This window comes from Mobula hypostoma (assembly GCF_963921235.1).
Source record: "Mobula hypostoma chromosome 16 unlocalized genomic scaffold, sMobHyp1.1 SUPER_16_unloc_2, whole genome shotgun sequence".
In the NCBI taxonomy this organism is placed as follows: Eukaryota; Metazoa; Chordata; class Chondrichthyes; order Myliobatiformes; family Myliobatidae; genus Mobula; species Mobula hypostoma.
The window spans coordinates 27,689-49,871 of NW_026948150.1; positions in this window are offsets into that span (position 1 = coordinate 27,689).

The window sequence follows — 22,183 nt, forward strand, 5'->3', positions numbered from 1 at the left end:
CCGCACCAGCACCTACACAACACACCCAGGTCTGATATACCAACACCTACACAACACACCCAGGTCTGCTGCACCAACACCTACACAACACACCCAGGTCTTCTGCACCAACAGCTACACAACACACCCAAGTCTGCTGCACCAACACCTTCACAACACACCCACGTCTGCTGCACCAACACCTACACAACACACCCAGGTCTGCTGCACCAACACCTACACAACACACCCAGGTCTGATACACCAACACCTACACAACATACCCAGGTCTGATACACCAACACCTACACAACACACCCAGGTCTGCTGCACCAACACCTACACAACATACCCAGGTCTGCTGCACCAACACCTACACAACACACCCAGGTCTGCTACACCAACACCTACACAACACACCCAGGTCTGCTACACCAACACCTACACAACACCCGCGGGTCTGATACACCAACACCTACAGAACATACCCAGGTCTGCTGAACCAACACCTACACAACCTACCCAGGTCTGCTGCACCAACACCTACACAACACATCCAGGTCTGCTACACCAACACCTACACAACACACCCAGGTCTGCTGCACCAACACCTACACAACACACCCAGGTCTGCTGCACCAACACCTACACAACACACCCAGGTCTGATACACCAACACCTACACAACACACGCAGGTCTGCTGCACCAACACCTACACAACATACCTAGGTCTGCTGCACCAACACCTACACAACACTCCCAGGTCTGCTACACCAACACCTACACAACACACCCAGGTCTGCTACACCAACACCTACACAACACACGCGGGTCTGATACACCAACACCTACACAACATACCCAGGTCTGCTGAACCAACACCTACACAACCTACCCAGGTCTGCTGCACCAACACCTACACAACACTTCCAGGTCTGCTACACCAACACATACACAACACACACAGGTCTGCTGCACCAACACCAACACAACACACCCAGGTATGCTGCACCAACACCTACACAACACACCCAGATCTGCTGCACCAACACCTACACAACACACCCAGGTCTGCTGCACCAGCACCTACAGAACACACCCAGGTCAGCTGCACCAACACCTACACAACACACCCATGTCTGCTGCACCAACACCTTAACAAAACACCCAGGTCTGCTGCACCTACACCTACACAACACACCCAGGCCTGATACACGAACACCTACACAACATAACCAGGTCTGATACACCAACACCTAAACAACACACCCAGGTCTTATACACCAGCAGCTAAACAACAAACCGAGGTCTGCTGCACCAACACCTACACAACATACCCAGGTCTGCTGCAACAACACATACACAACACACACAGGTCTGCTACACCAACTCCTACACAACACACACAGGTCTGCCGCACCAACACCTACACAACACACCGAGGTCTGATACACCAACACCTGCACAACACACCCAGGTCTGCTGCACCAACACCTACACAACACACCCAGGCCTGCTGCACCAACACCTTCACAACACACCCAGGTCTGCTGCACCAACACCGACACAACAGACCCTGGTCTGCTGCACCAACACCTGCACAAAACACCCAGGTCTGATACATCAACACCTACAGAACATACCCAGGTCTGCTGAACCAACACCTTCTCAACCTACCCAGGTCTGCTGCACCAACACCTACACAACACACCCAGGTCTGCTGCAGCAACACCTACACAACACACCCAGGTCTGATACACCAACACCTACACAACACACCCAGGTCTGCTGCACCAACACCTACACAACACACCCAGGTCTTCTGCACCAACACCTACACAACACACCCAAGTCTGCTGCACCAACACCTTCACAACACACCCACGTCTGCTGCACCAACACCTACACAACACACCCAGGTCTGCTGAACCAACACCTACACAAAACAGCCAGGTGTGCTGCACCTACACCTACACAACACACCCAGGCCTGATACACGAACACCTGCACAACATACCCAGGTCTGACACACCAACACCTACACAACACACGCAGGTCTGCTGCACCAACACCTACACAACATACCCAGGTCTGCTGCACCAACACCTACACAACATACCCAGGTCTGCTGAACCAACACCTACACAACACACCCAGGTCTGCTGCACCAACACCTACACAACACACCCAGGTCTGCTGCACCAACACCTACACAACACACCCAGGTCTGCTGCACCAACACCTACACAACACACGCAGGTCTGCTGCACCAACACCTACACAACATACCCAGGTCTGCTGCACCAACACCTACACAACACACCCAGGTCTGCTACACCAACACCTACACAACACACCCAGGTCTGCTACACCAACACCTACACAACACACGCGGGTCTGATACACCAACACCTACACAACATACCCAGGTCTGCTGAACCAACACCTACACAACCAACCCAGGGCTGCTGCACCAACACCTACACAACAATTCCAGGTCTGCTACACCAACACATACACAACACACACAGGTCTGCTGCACCAACACCAACACAACACACCCAGGTATGCTGCACCAACACCTACACAACACACCCAGGTCTGATACACCAACACCTACACAACACACCCAGGTCTGCTGCACCAACACCTACACAACATACCCAGGTCTGCTGCACCAACACCTACACAACACACCCAGGTCTGCTACACCAACACCTACACAACACACCCAGGTCTGCTACACCAACACCTACACAACACACCCAGGTCTGATACACCAACACCTACACAACATACCCAGGTCTGCTGAACCAACACCTACACAACCTACCCAGGTCTGCTACACCAACACATACACAACACACACAGGTCTGCTGCACCAACACCAACACAACACACCCAGGTCTGCTGCACCAACACCTACACAACATACCCAGGTCTGCTGCACCAACACCTACACAACACACCCAGGTCTGCTACACCAACACCTACACAACACACCCAGGTCTGCTACACCAACACCTACACAACACACGCGGGTCTGATACACCAACACCTACAGAACATACCCAGGTCTGCTGAACCAACACCTACACAACCTACCCAGGTCTGCTGCACCAACACCTACACAACACACCCAGGTCTGCCGCACCAGCACCTACACAACACACCCAGGTCTGATATACCAACACCTACACAACACACCCAGGTCTGCTGCACCAACACCTACACAACACACCCAGGTCTTCTGCACCAACAGCTACACAACACACCCAAGTCTGCTGCACCAACACCTTCACAACACACCCACGTCTGCTGCAGCAACACCTACACAATGCATGCAGGTCTGCTGCACCAACACCTACACAACACACCCAGGTCTGATAGACCAACACCTACACAACATACCCAGGTCTGATACACCAACACCTACACAACACACGCAGGTCTGCTGCACCAACACCTACACAACATACCTAGGTCTGCTGCACCAACACCTACACAACACACCCAGGTCTCCTAGACCAACACCTACACAACACACCCAGGTCTGCTACACCAACACCTACACAACACACGTGGGTCTGATACACCAACACCAACACAACATACCCAGGTCTGCTGAACCAACACCTACACTACCTACCCAGGTCTGCTGCACCAACACCTACACAACACTTCCAGGTCTGCTACACCAACACATACACAACACACACAGGTCTGCTGCACCAACACCAACACAACACACCCAGGTATGCTGCACCAACACCTACACAACACACCCAGGTCTGATACACCAACACCTACACAACACACGCAGGTCTGCTGCACCAACACCTACACAACATACCTAGGCCTGCTGCACAAACACCTACACAACATACCCAGGTCTGCTACACCAACACCTACACAACCTACCCAGGTCTGCTGCACCAACACCTACACAACACTTCCAGGTCTGCTACACCAACACATACACAACACACACAGGTCTGCTGCACCAACACCTACACAACACACCCAGGTCTGCTGCACCAACACCTACACAACACACCCAGGTCTTATACACCAGCAGCTAAACAACAAACCGAGGTCTGCTGCACCAACACCTACACAACATACCCAGGTCTGCTGCAACAACACATACACAACACACCCAGGTCTGCTACACCAACTCCTGCACAACACACACAGGTCTGCCGCACCAACACCTACACAACACACCGAGGTCTGATACACCATCACCTGCACAACACACCCAGGTCTGCTGCACCAACACCTACACAACACACCCAGGCCTGCTGCACCAACACCTTCACAACACACCCAGGTCTGCTGCACCAACACCGACACAACAGACCCTGGTCTGCTGCACCAACACCTGCACAAAACACCCAGGTCTGATACATCAACACCTACACAACACACCCAGGTCTACTGAACCAACACCTTCTCAACCTACCCAGGTCTGCTGCACCAACACCTACACAACACACCCAGGTCTGCTGTACCAACACCTACACAACACACCCAGGTCTTCTGCACCAACACCTACACAACACACCCAAGTCTGCTGCACCAACACCTTCACAACACACCCACGTCTGCTGCACCAACACCTACACAACACACCCAGGTCTGCTGAACCAACACCTACACAAAACAGCCAGGTGTGCTGCACCTACACCTACACAACACACCCAGGCCTGATACACGAACACCTGCACAACATACCCAGGTCTGACACACCAACTCCTACACAACACACCCAGGTCTGCTGCACAAACACCTACACAACACACCCAGGTCTGCTTAACCAACACCTACACAAAACACCCAGGTCTGCTGCACCTACACCTACACAACACACCCAGGCCTGATACACGAACACCTACACAACATACCCAGGTCTGATACACCAACACCTACACAACATACCCAGGTCTGCTGAACCAACACCTACACAACCTACCCAGGTCTGCTGCACCAACACCTACACAACACATCCAGGTCTGCTACACCAACACCTACAAAACACACGCAGGTCTGCTGCACCAACACCTACACAACGCACGCAGGTCTGCTGCACCAACACCTACACAACACACCCAGGTCTGCTGCACCAACACCTACACAACATACCCAGGTCTGCTGCACCAACACCTACACAACATACCCACGTCTGCTACACCAACACCTTCACAACACACCCAGGTCTGATACACCAACACCTACACAACATACCCAGGTCTGCTGAACCAACACCTACACAACCTACCCAGGTCTGATACACCAACACCTACAGAACATACCCAGGTCTGCTGAACCAACACCTACACAACATACCCAGGTCTGCTGAACCAACACCTACACAACCTACCCAGGTCTGCTGCACCAACACCTACAGAACACACCCAGTTCTGCTGCACCAACACCTACACAACACATCCAGGTCTGCTGCACCAACACCTACACAACACACCAAGGTCTGCTGCACCAAAACCAAAACAACACACCCAGGTATGCTGCACCAACACCTACACAACACACCCAGATCTGCTGCACCAACACCTACACAACACACCCAGGTCTGCTGCACCAGCACCTACACAACACACCCAGGTCTGCTGCACCAACACCTACACAACACACCCAAGTCTGCTGCACCAACACCTACACAACACACCCAGGTCTGCTGCACCAACACCTACACAACACACCCAGGTCTGCTGCACCAACACCAACACAACACACCCAGGTATGCTGCACCAACACCTACACAACACACCCAGATCTGCTGCACCAACACTACACAACACACCCAGGTCTGATACACCAACACCTACACAACACACCCAGGTCTGATATACCAGCAGCTACACAACAAACCGAGGTCTGCTGCACCAACACCTACACAACATACCCAGGTCTGCTGCACCAACACATACACAACACACCCAGGTCTGCTATTCCAACTCCTACACAACACACACAGGTCTGCCGCACCAACACCTACACAACACACCCAGGTCTGATACACCAACACCTGCACAACACACCCAGGTCTACTGCACCAACACCTACACAACACAGCCAGGTCTGCTGCACCAACACCTACACAACACACCCAGGTCTGCTGCACCAACACCTACACAACACACCCAGGTCTGCTGCACCAACACCTACACAACACACCCAGGTCTGCTGCACCAACACCTACACAACACACCCAGGTCTGCTGCACCAACACCTACACAACATACCCAGGTCTGCTGAACCAACACCTACACAACCTACCCAGGTCTGCTGCAGCAACACCTAAACAACACACCCAGGTCTCATACACCAACACCTACACAACACACCCAGGTCTGTTGCAGCAACACCTACACAACATACCCAGGTCTGTTGCAGCAACACCTACACAACACACCCAGGTCTCATACACCAACACCTACACAACACACCCAGGTCTGCTGCACCAACACCTACACAACACACCCAGGTCTGCTGCACCAACACCTACACAACACACCCAGGTCTGCTGCACCAACACCTACACAACACACCCAGGTCTGCTGCACCAACACCTACACAACACACCCAGGTCTGCTTAACCAACACCTACACAAAACACCCAGGTCTGCTGCACCTACACCTACACAACACACCCAGGCCTGATACACGAACACCTACACAACATACCCAGGTCTGATACACCAACACCTACACAACACACCCAGGTCTGATACACCAGCAGCTACACAACACACCCGGGTCTGATACACCAACACCTACACAACAAACCCAGGTCTGATACACCAGCTGCTACACAACACACCCGGGTCTGATACAACAACACGTACACAACATACCCAGGTCTGCTGAACCAACACCTACACAACCTACCCAGGTCTGCTGCACCAACACCTACACAACACATCCAGGTCTGCTACACCAACACCTACAAAACACACGCAGGTCTGCTGCACCAACACCTACACAATGCACGCAGGTCTGCTGCACCAACACCTACACAACACACCCAGGCCTGATACACGAACATCGACACAACATACCCAGGTCTGATACACCAACACCTACACAACATACCCAGGTCTGCTGAACCAACACCTACACAACCTACCCAGGTCAGCTGCACCAACACCTACACAACACATCCAGGTCTGCTACACCAACACCTACACAACACACCCAGGTCTGCTGCACCAACACCTACACAACATTCCCAGGTCTGCTGCACCAACACATGCACAACACACGCAGGTCTGCTGCACCAACACCTAAACAACATACCCAGGTCTGCTGCACCAACACCTACACAACATACCCACGTCTGCTACACCAACACCTTCACAACACACCGAGGTCTGATACACCAACACCTACACAACATACCCAGGTCTGCTGAACCAACACCTACACAACCTACCCAGGTCTGATACACCAACACCTACACAACATACCCAGGTCTGCTGAACCAACACCTACACAACATACCCAGGTCTGCTGAACCAACACCTACACAACCTACCCAGGTCTGCTGCACCAACACCTACACAACACACCCAGGTCTGCTGCACCAACACCTACACAACACATCCAGGTCTGCTGCACCAACACCTACACAACACACCAAGGTCTGCTGCACCAAAACCAAAACAACACACCCAGGTATGCTGCACCAACACCTACACAACACACCCAGATCTGCTGCACCAACACCTACACAACACACCCAGGTCTGCTGCACCAGCACCTACACAACACACCCAGGTCTGCTGCACCAACACCTACACAACACACCCAAGTCTGCTGCACCAACACCTACACAACACACGCAGGTCTGCTGCACCAACACCTACACAACACACCCAGGTCTGCTGCACCAACACCTACACAACACACCCAGGTCTGCTGCACCAACACCTACACAACACACCCAGGTCTGCTGCACCAACACCTACACAACACACCCAGGTCTGATACACCAACACCTACACAACACACCCAGGTCTGATACACCAGCAGCTACACAACAAACCGAGGTTTGCTGCACCAACACCTACACAACATACCCAGGTCTGCTGCACCAACACATACACAACACACCCAGGTCTGCTATTCCAACTCCTACACAACACACACAGGTCTCATACACCAGCTGCTACACAACACACCCGGGTCTGATACACCAACACCTACACAACATACCCAGGTCTGCTGAACCAACACCTACACAACCTACCCAGGTCTGCTGCACCAACACCTACACAACACATCCAGGTCTGCTACACCAACACCTACAAAACACACGCAGGTCTGCTGCACCAACACCTACACAACGCACGCAGGTCTGCTGCACCAACACCTACACAACACACCCAGGTCTGATACACCAACACCTACACAACATACCCAGGTCTGATACACCAACACCTACACAACACACGCAGGTCTGCTGCACCAACACCTACACAACATACCCAGGTCTGCTGCACCAACACCTACACAACACACCCAGGTCTGCTACACCAACACCTACACAACACACCCAGGTCTGCTACACCAACACCTACAAAACACACGCAGGTCTGCTGCACCAACACCTACACAATGCACGCAGGTCTGCTGCACCAACACCTACACAACACACCCAGGTCTGATACACCAACACCTACACAACATACCCAGGTCTGATACACCAACACCTACACAACACACGCAGGTCTGCTGCACCAACACCTTCACAACACACCCAGGTCTGCTATTCCAACTCCTACACAACACACACAGGTCTGCCGCACCAACACCTACACAACACACCCAGGTCTGATACACCAACACCTACACAACACACCCAGGTCTGCTGCACCAACACCTACACAACACAGCCAGGTCTGCTGCACCAACACCTTCACAACACACCCAGGTATGCTGCACCAACACCTACACAACACACCCAGGTCTGCTGCACCAACACCTACACAACACACCCAGGTCTGCTGCACCAGCACCTACACAACACACCCAGGTCTGCTGCACCAACACCTACACAACATACCCAGGTCTGCTGAACCAACACCTACACAACCTACCCAGGTCTGCTGCACCAACACCTACAAAACATACCCAGGTCTGATACACCAACACCTACACAACACACCCAGGTCTGTTGCAGCAACACCTACACAACACACCCAGGTCTCCTGCACCAACACCTACACAACACACCCAGGTCTCATACACCAACACCTACACAACACACCCAGGTCTGCTGCACCAACACCTACACAACACACCCAGGTCTGCTGCACCAACACCTTCACAACACACCCAGATCTGCTGCACCAACACCTACACAACACACCCAGGTCTGCTGCACAAACACCTACACAACACACCCAGGTCTGCTTACCCAACACCTACACAAAACACCCAGGTCTGCTGCACCTACACCTACACAACACACCCAGGCCTGATACACGAACATCTACACAACATACCCAGGTCTGATACACCAACACCTACACAACACACCCAGGTCTGATACACCAGCAGCTACACAACACACCCGGGTCTGATACACCAACACCTACACAACAAACCCAGGTCTGATACACCAGCTGCTACACAACACACCCGGGTCTGATACACCAACACCTACACAACATACCCAGGTCTGCTGAACCAACACCTACACAACCTACCCAGGTCAGCTGCACCAACAGCTACACAACACATCCAGGTCTGCTACACCAACACCTACAAAACACATGCAGGTCTGCTGCACCAACACCTACACAACGCACGCAGGTCTGCTGCACCAACACCTACACAACACACCCAGGTCTGATACACCAACACCTACACAACATACCCAGGTCTGATACACCAACACCTACACAACACACGCAGGTCTGCTGCACCAACACCTACACAACATACCTAGGCCTGCTGCACAAACACCTACACAACATACCCAGGTCTGCTACACCAACACCTACACAACACACCCAGGTCTGCTACACCAACACCTACAAAACACATGCAGGTGTGCTGCACCAACACCTACACAATGCACGCAGGTCTGCTGCACCAACACCTACACAACACACCCAGGTCTGATACACCAACACCTGCACAACATACCCAGGTCTGATACACCAACACCTACACAACACACGCAGGTCTGCTGCACCAACACCTACACAACATACCTAGGTCTGCTGCACCAACACCTACACAACACACCCAGGTCTGCTACACCAACACCTACACAACACACCCAGGTCTGCTACACCAACACCTACACAACACACGCGGGTCTGATACACCAACACCTACACAACATACCCAGGTCTGCTGAACCAACACCTACACAACCTACCCAGGTCTGCTGCACCAACACCTACACAACACTTCCAGGTCTGCTACACCAACACATACACAACACACACAGGTCTGCTGCACCAACACCTACACAACACACCCAGGCCTGATACATGAACACCTACACAACACACCCAGGCCTGATACACGAACACCTACACAACATAACCAGGTCTGATACACCAACACCTAAACAACACACCCAGGTCTTATACACCAGCAGCTAAACAACAAACCGAGGTCTGCTGCACCAACACCTACACAACATACCCAGGTCTGCTGCAACAGCACATACACAACACACCCAGGTCTGCTACACCAACACCTACACAACACACACAGGTCTGCCGCACCAACACCTACACAACACACCCAGGTCTGCTGCAGCAACACCTACACAACACACCCAGGTCTGCTGTACCAACACCTACACAACACACCCAGGCCTGATACACGAACACCTTCACAACATACCCAGGTCTGACACACCAACTCCTACACAACACACCCAGGTCTGCCGCACCAGCACCTACACAACACACCCAGGTCTGCTGCACCAACACCTACACAACACACCCAGGTCTTCTGCACCAACAGCTACACAACACACCCAAGTCTGCTGCACCAACACCTTCACAACACACCCACGTCTGCTGCACCAACACCTACACAACACACCCAGGTCTGCTGCACCTACACATGCGCAACACACCCAGTCCTGATACACGAACACCTACACAACACACCCAGGTCTGATTCACCAGCAGCTACACAACAAACGAGGTCTGCTGCACCAACACCTACACAACACACCCAGGTCTGCTGCACCAAGACATACACAACACACCAAGGTCTGCTACACCAACTCCTACACAACACACGCAGGTCTGCTGCACCAACACCTACACAACATACCCAGGTCTGTTGCACCAACACCTACACAACGCACCCAGGTCTGATACACCAACACCTACGCAACATACCCAGGTCTGCTGAACCATCACCTACACAACCTACCCAGGTCTGCTGCACCAACACCTACACAACACATCCAGGTCTGCTACACCAACACCTACAAAACACATCCAGGTCTGCTACACCAACACCTACACAACACACCCAGGTCTGCTGCACCAACACCTACACAACACACCCAGGTCTGCTGCACCAACACCTACAGAACATACCCAGGTCTGCTGAACCAACACCTACACAACCTACCCAGGTCTGCTGCACCAACACCTGTACAACACACACAGGTCTGCCGCACCAACACCTACACAACGCACCCAGTTCTGATACACCAACACCTACGCAACATATCAAGGTCTGCTGCACCAACACCTACACAACATACCTAGGTCTGCTGCACCAACACCTACACAACACACCCAGGTCTGCTACACCAACACCTACACAACACACCCAGGTCTGCTACACCAACACCTACAAAACACATGCAGGTGTGCTGCACCAACACCTACACAATGCACGCAGGTCTGCTGCACCAACACCTACACAACACACCCAGGTCTGATACACCAACACCTGCACAACATACCCAGGTCTGATACACCAACACCTACACAACACACGCAGGTCTGCTGCACCAACACCTTCACAACACACCCAGGTCTGCTATTCCAACTCCTACACAACACACACAGGTCTGCCGCACCAACACCTACTCAACACACCCAGGTCTGATACACCAACACCTGCACAACACACCCAGGTCTACTGCACCAACACCTACACAACACAGCCAGGTCTGCTGCACCAACTCCTTCACAACACACCCAGGTATGCTGCACCAACACCTACACAACACACCCAGATCTGCTGCACCAACACCTACACAACACACCCAGGTCTGCTGCACCAGCACCTACACAACACACCCAGGTCTGCTGCACCAACACCTACACAACATACCCAGGTCTGCTGAACCAACACCTACACAACCTACCCAGTTCTGCTGCACCAACACCTACAAAACATACCCAGGTCTGATACACCAACACCTACACAACACACCCAGGTCTGTTGCAGCAACACCTACACAACACACCCAGGTCTCCTGCACCAACACCTACACAACACACCCAGGTCTCATACACCAACACCTACACAACACACCCATGTCTGCTGCACCAACACCTACACAACACACCCAGGTCTGCTGCACCAACACCTTCACAACACACCCAGATCTGCTGCACCAACACCTACACAACACACCCAGGTCTGCTGCACAAACACCTACACAACACACCCAGGTCTGCTTAACCAACACCTACACAAAACACCCAGGTCTGCTGCACCTACACCTACACAACACACCCAGGCCTGATACACGAACACCTACACAACATACCCAGGTCTGATACACCAACACCTACACAACACACCCAGGTCTGATACACCAGCAGCTACACAACACACCCGGGTCTGATACACCAACACCTACACAACAAACCCAGGTCTGATACACCAGCTGCTACACAACACACCCGGGTCTGATACACCAACACCTACACAACATACCCAGGTCTGCTGAACCAACACCTACACAACCTACCCAGGTCAGCTGCACCAACAGCTACACAACACATCCAGGTCTGCTACACCAACACCTACAAAACACATGCAGGTCTGCTGCACCAACACCTACACAATGCACGCAGGTCTGCTGCACCAACACCTACACAACACACCCAGGTCTGATACACCAACACCTACACAACATACCCAGGTCTGATACACCAACACCTACACAACACACGCAGGTCTGCTGCACCAACACCTACACAACATACCTAGGTCTGCTGCACAAACACCTACACAACATACCCAGGTCTGCTACACCAACACCTACACAACACACCCATGTCTGCTACACCAACACCTACAAAACACATGCAGGTGTGCTGCACCAACACCTACACAATGCACGCAGGTCTGCTGCACCAACACCTACACAACACACCCAGGTCTGATACACCAACACCTGCACAACATACCCAGGTCTGATACACCAACACCTACACAACACACGCAGGTCTGCTGCACCAACACCTACACAACATACCTAGGTCTGCTGCACCAACACCTACACAACACACCCAGGTCTGCTACACCAACACCTACACAACACACCCAGGTCTGCTACACCAACACCTACACAACACACGCGGGTCTGATACACCAACACCTACACAACATACCCAGGTCTGCTGAACCAACACCTACACAACCTACCCAGGTCTGCTGCACCAACACCTACACAACACTTCCAGGTCTGCTACACCAACACATACACAACACACACAGGTCTGCTGCACCAACACCTACACAACACACCCAGGCCTGATACACGAACACCTACACAACACACCCAGGCCTGATACACGAACACCTACACAACATAACCAGGTCTGATACACCAACACCTAAACAACACACCCAGGTCTTATACACCAGCAGCTAAACAACAAACCGAGGTCTGCTGCACCAACACCTACACAACATACCCAGGTCTGCTGCAACAGCACATACACAACACACCCAGGTCTGCTACACCAACTCCTACACAACACACACAGGTCTGCCGCACCAACACCTACACAACACACCCAGGTCTGCTGCAGCAACACCTACACAACACACCCAGGTCTGCTGTACCAACACCTACACAACACACCCAGGCCTGATACACGAACACCTTCACAACATACCCAGGTCTGACACACCAACTCCTACACAACACACCCAGGTCTGCCGCACCAGCACCTACACAACACACCCAGGTCTGCTGCACCAACACCTACACAACACACCCAGGTCTTCTGCACCAACAGCTACACAACACACCCAAGTCTGCTGCACCAACACCTTCACAACACACCCACGTCTGCTGCACCAACACCTACACAACACACCCAGGTCTGCTGCACCTACACATGCGCAACACACCCAGTCCTGATACACGAACACCTACACAACACACCCAGGTCTGATTCACCAGCAGCTACACAACAAACGAGGTCTGCTGCACCAACACCTACACAACATACCCAGGTCTGCTGCACCAACACATACACAACACACCAAGGTCTGCTACACCAACTCCTACACAACACACGCAGGTCTGCTGCACCAACACCTACACAACATAACCAGGTCTGTTGCACCAACACCTACACAACGCACCCAGGTCTGATACACCAACACCTACGCAACATACCCAGGTCTGCTGAACCATCACCTACACAACCTACCCAGGTCTGCTGCACCAACACCTACACAACACATCCAGGTCTGCTACACCAACACCTACAAAACACATCCAGGTCTGCTACACCAACACCTACACAACACACCCAGGTCTGCTGCACCAACACCCACACAACACACCCAGGTCTGCTGCACCAACACCTACAGAACATACCCAGGTCTGCTGAACCAACACCTACACAACCTACCCAGGTCTGCTGCACCAACACCTGTACAACACACACAGGTCTGCCGCACCAACACCTACACAACGCACCCAGTTCTGATACACCAACACCTACGCAACATATCAAGGTCTGCTGCACCAACACCTACACAACACACCCAGGTCTGATACACCAACACCTACAGAACATACCAAGCACCAATCAAGTGTGACAGTGGAAAAGTGTGTGTGGAACTGAAGGGGATAGCAGAGGTACGTAATGAATACTGTGCTTCAGTATTCACTATGGAAAAGGATCTTGGCAATTGTAGGGATGACTTACAGTGAACTGAAAAGCTTGAGCATATAGACATTAAGAAAGAGGATGTGCCGGAGCTTTTGAAAAGCATCAAGTTGGATAAGTCTCCGGGACCAGACGATATGTACCCCCAGGATACTGTGGGAGGCAAGGGAGGAGATTGCTGAGCCTCTAACAATGAACTCTGCATCATCAATGGGGACGGGAGAGGTTCCAGAGGATTGGAGGGTTGCTGATGTTGTTCCATTATTCAAGAAAGGAGTAGAGATAGCCCAGGAATTATTGACCAGTGAGGCTTACTTCAGAGGTTGGTAAGATGATGGAAAAGATTATGAGAGGCAGGATTTATGAACATTTGGAGAGGCATAATTTGATTAGGAATAGTCAGCATGGCTTTGTCAAGGGCTGGTCGTGCCTTACGAGCCTGACTGAATTTTTTGAGGATGTGACTAAACACGTTGATGAAGATAGAGCAGTAGATGTAGTGTATATGGATTTCAGCAAGGCATTTGACAAGATACCCCATGCCAGGCTTATTGAGAAAGTAAGGAGGCATGGGATCCAAGGAGACCTTGCTTTTTGAATCTAGAATTGGCTTTCTCACAGAAGGCAAAGAGTGGTTGTTGATGGGTCATATTCTGCATGGAGGTCAGTGACCAGAGGTGTGCCTCAGGGATCTGTTCTGGGACCCTTACTCTTCGTGATTTTTATAAATGACCTGGATGAGGAAGTGGAGGGATGGGTTAGTAAATTTGCTGATGGCACAAAGGTTGGAGGTGTTGTGTATAGTGTCGAAGGCTGTCAAAGATTACAGCGGGACATTGATAGGATGCAAAACTGGTCTGAGAAGTGGCAGATGGAGTTCAACCCAGATAAATGTGAGGTGCTATGTTCCCTCCAAAGTGCGCGTGTGTGAGCGCACATGTTTTTCAACCTGTACACGAAGGAAATTAATTTGCGCACAAAAGGTTGGTTACCTAAAATAATGTAGTAATTAATAATTATACTTATTGAAAATAATCTTCTAGCTAAATGTTTCTATTAACTAGTTAGTTGGTTTTTCAAATACCACAATGCACGTCACTAACTTACATCACCTCACCTTTCCTGTTTCGGTTTGTACAGCTGCATCACAGTGGCAGCCATCTTTGGCAGACAGTGTTCACATCGTAAAGTTTACAAAGATCTGTTTCAAATCCTGTAAATAGCCTACTAAGTTTTTATTGAAAAAGATCAGTCAAATGACCCTGTGGCTAAATACTGTAACAAGAAATTGATAAACACCACATACAAAGAAGGGTCTCGGCCTGAAACGTCGACTGTACCTCTTCCTAGAGATGCTGCCTGGCCTGCTGCGTTCACCAGCAACTTTGATGTGTGTTGCTTGAATTTCCAGCATCTGCAGAATTCCTGTTGTATACAAAGTAGCTTTACAGGTTTTAAGTGATGTCTTTGATGAACTGGTTGCACCGTGCAAGATTCTGCAAAAGAGTGGGCTGACTCCAATTGATTCACTTCATTTTGCGCGAGGCAAAATTAACAAGATAAGAAAGCAGTATCTGGAAGACAATGTTTTGTGGAGTGACAAAGTTAAAGTTTTGCTAAGCCAACAACATGAAGAAAACGTCACAGTAGATACAAGTTCGCTGTTGACTTTTATAAATAGTCTTTGTGTTCATTTAGAAGAAAGGTTTCCTGAAGATGAGGTACAAGAATGGTCAGCTTTTGTTTTCTCCACAATTGCAAATTGGGACTTCACATTTGGCGATGAACAAGTTAATGCCTTATGTCTAAAATATCATGGTTTTCCAGCTGAAAATACTGTCCTAGTTAGACAGTTTAATGATTTCAAATTTTCCTTGCAAGAAAAAATTAAATCCAAACTGATTTCAAACTTTGCTCAAATGGTGGCATTTGTACTTCAAAATGAACAGTTTTGTGACCTTGCACAGTTGATAGACATTGGGGGAACCTTTCTTGCATCTAGTGCAGACTGCGAGCGAGGTTTTAGCCTAATGAATCAATTCAAAAACAAGCTGAGAGACCATTTAGGTGACTGCCATTTGGATATGTTAATGAGAATCAAAAGCTATCAATTGGATGGAAGTTCTATTAGTCTAGATAGAGTTTACAAAGAATGGGTAAATGCCAAAGACAGGAGTGAGAAAAAATAACTGAATGACTTAAATATGTATGTTATTTTGTTGTTATTCTGTGCAGTTTTATGTCAAATATTTTGTAAACCTACGTAAACTGTGCCATGTGTGCATTCAGTGCACACGTACTTCTGTCACAGGAAAAAAATTTGCACAACATAAGATTTTTGCGCACACTGACTACTAAAAATCAGAGGGAACATCGGTGAGGTCGTTCCTTTTGGTAGGTCAAATATGATGGCAGAATATAGTATTAATGGTAAGACTCTTGGCATTGTGGAGGATCAGAGGGATCTTGGGGTCTAAGTCCATAGGAAACTCAAAGCTGCTGCGCAGGATGACAGTGCGGTTAAGAAGGCATACGGTGCATTGACCTTCATCAACCATGGGATTGAGTTTAAGAGCCAAGAGGTAATGTTATAGCTATATAGAACCCTGGTCAGACCCCACTTGGAGTACTGTACTCAGTTCTGGTCGTCTCACTACAGGAAAGATGTGGAAGCTATAGAAAGGGTGTAGAGGAGACAAGGATGTTGCCTGGATTGGAGAGCATGCCTCATGAGAATAGGTTGAGTGAATTCAGCCTTTTCTCCTTGGAGCGATGGAAGATGAGGGGTGACCTGATGAGAGGCAATGATCGTGTGGATAGTCAGAGGCTTTTTCTCAGGGCTAAGATGACTAACACAAGAGGGTACAGTTTTAAGGTGCTTGGGGTAAGTTTTTAAGCAGACAGTGGTGAGTGCATGGAGTGGGCTGCCGGCAACCATGGTGGAGGCGGATACGATAGGGTCTGTTAAGAGACTCCTGGATAGGTACATGGAGCTGAGAAAAATAAGGGTATGGGTAACTCTAAACAATTCCTAAAGTAAGTACACATTCAGCATGCTTGTAGGCCAAAGTGCTTGTATTGCCCGAAGATTCTACGTTTCTATGACGTCATGGCACATTGATGCTGAAGTTAATAGTAAATGTTCATCTAGTGAGGGATTCTTTAACATAAAACATCGAAAAGTACATCACAGGAAAATCAAACAATACATCACAGGAAAATCAAACAATACATCACAGGATCGTCAAACAATACATCACCGGATCATCAAAAACTACATCACCAGAGCATCAAACAGTACATCATAGTATCATTCTACTCTCTCCCTCTTTAAACAATGGTGTCTGCCAGGAGTTCTTATTAAGCTCACTGATTTTACACATTATCTCCCAGTGGACACCACTTTATTCTCAGTCATGGCCTGCACTGTGGATTGTGAAGCACACTTTCAAAGTTTACAGAGGATATATAACTCAGAAATGTAGGGCTGAGGGTAATAGCTTTCAGGGGTTATTTATGGCCGAAATGGGAGGGAACATACTAATTGTAACTCAGACCAAAACTGAAAGGTTAAATTAACCATCATTCACTATTAAACAGCCCAATTTTTAAAACAATGCATGAACAGAAAGATCGGGCAGGGAGGGGGCAGGGAGAGATAGGGACTTAAATAAAAGGTTGCAAGTGAAACTGAGAAGTAATTTTTCAGAATCATAGATTCATAGATTTTATTTAACTCCAAGAAGTGAAACCATTGAGCTCAAGAAAAATATAAAATTAAATAATCCTCAGAAATGACCTCAAATTATACTCTGTAATGTTTAACTAATGAGGGAGAAGAATCCATTTATGGGAAGCAGGAAGTGCGAACAATACAACATTTTCTGTATCAAAAGCCTTTCCTGCTGGGAGTGTGATGTTGGAACAGTAATAGTGGAACAATAAGTCGATTCCTACTTGTTATGACTGTGCCCGACATTGGGCAACCTCCCTCTGTACATGCGCCCCACCACATTCAAACTCTTTGGTGAAGAAAATTCTGTCAGAATCCTTTTAAAATTAACTGTTAGCATTGAATCAGTTGCCATTTGTGAGAGGTTCCAAACAGGGTTTGCTTGTGTATTTCTCACTTTCAATCTTAAAACAGATGATTCCAGTTTTTTTTGTTAATGTTCCTTGGCCCTGTGCTTCTTAACCTACAGAGATTGTTCCCCTCAGTCCACTCTCTGATTTCCCATAATAATCTGCCTTCATTCCTTAAACTTCCCCATCCTATGCAAAGGAAGCTTGTTCAGTATTTAACTCTTTAGGAATCCAAGTATCACTCTGTTAATGCTCGGCTGTACTCACTCCAAAATCACTTATTCTGAAAGTGTTAATGTTCCCCCTCATGTCCATATCATTCTGCCAGCCTTCCCTAAATCTAGAATATCAGGATAATGTTAACAGTCCTCCCTTTCAAACAGTACATTAGTATTGACCCACTATACTGGTTATTGTGTGCTGATTCAGCATAAGACAATCCAGTGAGCCGGGCTCAACTACCCATCAGTAATTGTGAAGTGGTCTGCACCCACATTCGTTTGAGAATATACTTTAAACAGGAACTAAATGCAGTACTGATATGATCCAGTCTACTTACCTTAACACAAGAAAGTTAATAAAATAATATCAATCTGTCTTTGTTAATTAGAACTTTGTACTATTGGCTGGGCCATTTGACCCAAAATCTTAGAACACAGAACATCAAGCAGTACAGCAGAGAAATGGGCCCTAAATTAGTAATTAAATGGCAAATTAAATAATCCCTTATGCCTACAGAATGTCCATATCCTTCAATTTCCTACACATTCACATGCCTGTCTAAACATCTCTTAGAAGTCCCTAATGTATCTGCCTCCACCACCACCCCAGGCACCCACCACTCTCTGTGTAAAAAACATTCTCCTCATACCTCCTTTGAAATTACCCCCTCTCACCAGAAATGCATCAAATCAAATCAAATCAAGTTTAATTATGATTCAGACCATACAAGGATACAGTCAAATGAGACAGGGGCCCAGGGACGTAACATAGATTCAAAATAGTGAGAGAAACACACACACACACACACACACATCCACACATGCATGCATGCACAAACACACACGCACACATACATGCAAACACGCACGCACACACAAACATACGCACGCGCACACACACACACAGATGCACACACACACACACAAGCACACATGCACTCACAGAAGCACAAACTCACGCATGTACACACGCATGCACGCATGCACACACTCACTCGTGCGCACAAACACCCACACATGCACACACGCATGCACTCATGCACACAAACGCACACATGTACACACAACACACACACACATGCATGTACACACACACACACACACACACACACACACACACAATCTTTATGCAAGAAAACACATGTATATTCCACGTTCCTGAGCGACATTCAGATTGACGGTACAGCTCCCAGCAATCCAGCCTGTCCTTCTGCCTGTCGAACACTGGAGGTCGGCACTGACAGGAGAGGCCAGCTCCCAACTGAGCACGGACTCCAAACTATAAAGCCTTCAGCCCCATCTCTCCCGCACTGTCGCTGTTGTTGTTCGTCCTTCGTAGTTGAAGATGACCATGGCTTCAAAGTCAAATGGGAGATTGGTGGCTGTGGGTCCGGAGGTGACTGATGAGGCCAATCCAGGCCCTGAAGGCTCGCCCACATGTGGGACACAAGTGGGTGGGTGCTGTCGTGGCAGTGGATGCTGCTCGGGCCTTGCACACAGCACGCTTTCGTTACGCCTCGATGATGCGCCTGACTTCAGCTGCACGGGCTCCTGTGGTGATCTTGCTGCGCCAAGCTGGACAGTCGAGGGCAAGCATCTCCCACGTGCCACCACTCCGCAGCCCCGTCTTCCTCAGATCCCACCGTCAACTCCTGGGCCCTCAGAGGCTCCATCTTCCTCTCACCCCAACCCTCCCCTCTCCACTGACACTCCCAGCCTCCCCGCTCCCCCCTCTGATCCCAGCTCTCAAGATTCCAGCCTTGAACTCCAGGCCGGGTCTTTATGTGCTGCTGTTGTGACTCCCGTCTCCCCTTCCCCCACCAATACTCTGCAATCCCGTCTCCCTCAGATCCCACCGTCAGCTCCTGGGCCCTCAGAGGCTCCATCTTCCTCTCACCCCGACCATCCCCTCTCCATTGACACACCCAGCCTCCCCCCTCCCCCCTCTGATCCCAGCTCTCATCCGTGCCGGGTCTTTACCATCCCCTCCGACCTTCAACTGTCGGAGGCAGAACGCTCTGTTCTCAGTAAGGGCCTCACGTTTGTCCCCCTTCGCCCACACCTCAGCGAGTTCCGTGTTCGCCATGATGCTGAACTCTTCTTCCGCCGTCTCCGTCTCCGAGCCTACTTCTTCGGCAAGGACTCTTCCACCCCCACCAATGACCCCTTCTCTCGTCTTCAACCCTCCTCTTCTTCATGGACACCCCGCTCTGGTCTTCTGCCTGCTCTGGATCTCTTTATTGCCAACTGCCGACGGGACATCAACCGTCTCGACTTCACTGCACCTTGTCCCCATTCCAACCTCACTCCTTCGGAACGCTCTGCTCTCCACTCCCTCCGCACTAATCCTAACCTTATTATTAAACCCGCTGATAAGGGGGGTGCTGTTGTAGTCTGGCGTACTGACCTCTACCTTGCCGAGGCACAGCGACAACTCGCGGATACCTCCTCTTATTTACCCCTCGATCGTGACCCCACTAAGGAGCACCAGGCCATTGTCTCCCACACTATCACCGACTTTATCCGCTCAGGGGATCTCCCATCCACTGCTACCAACCTTATAGTTCCCACACCCCGCACTTCCCGTTTCTACCTCCTACCCAAGATCCACAAACCTGCCTGTCCTGGCCGACCTATTGTCTCAGCTTGCTCCTGCCCCACCGAACTCGTTTCTGCATACCTCGACACTGTTTTATCACCCCTTGTTCAATCCCTTCCGACTTATGTTCGTGACACTT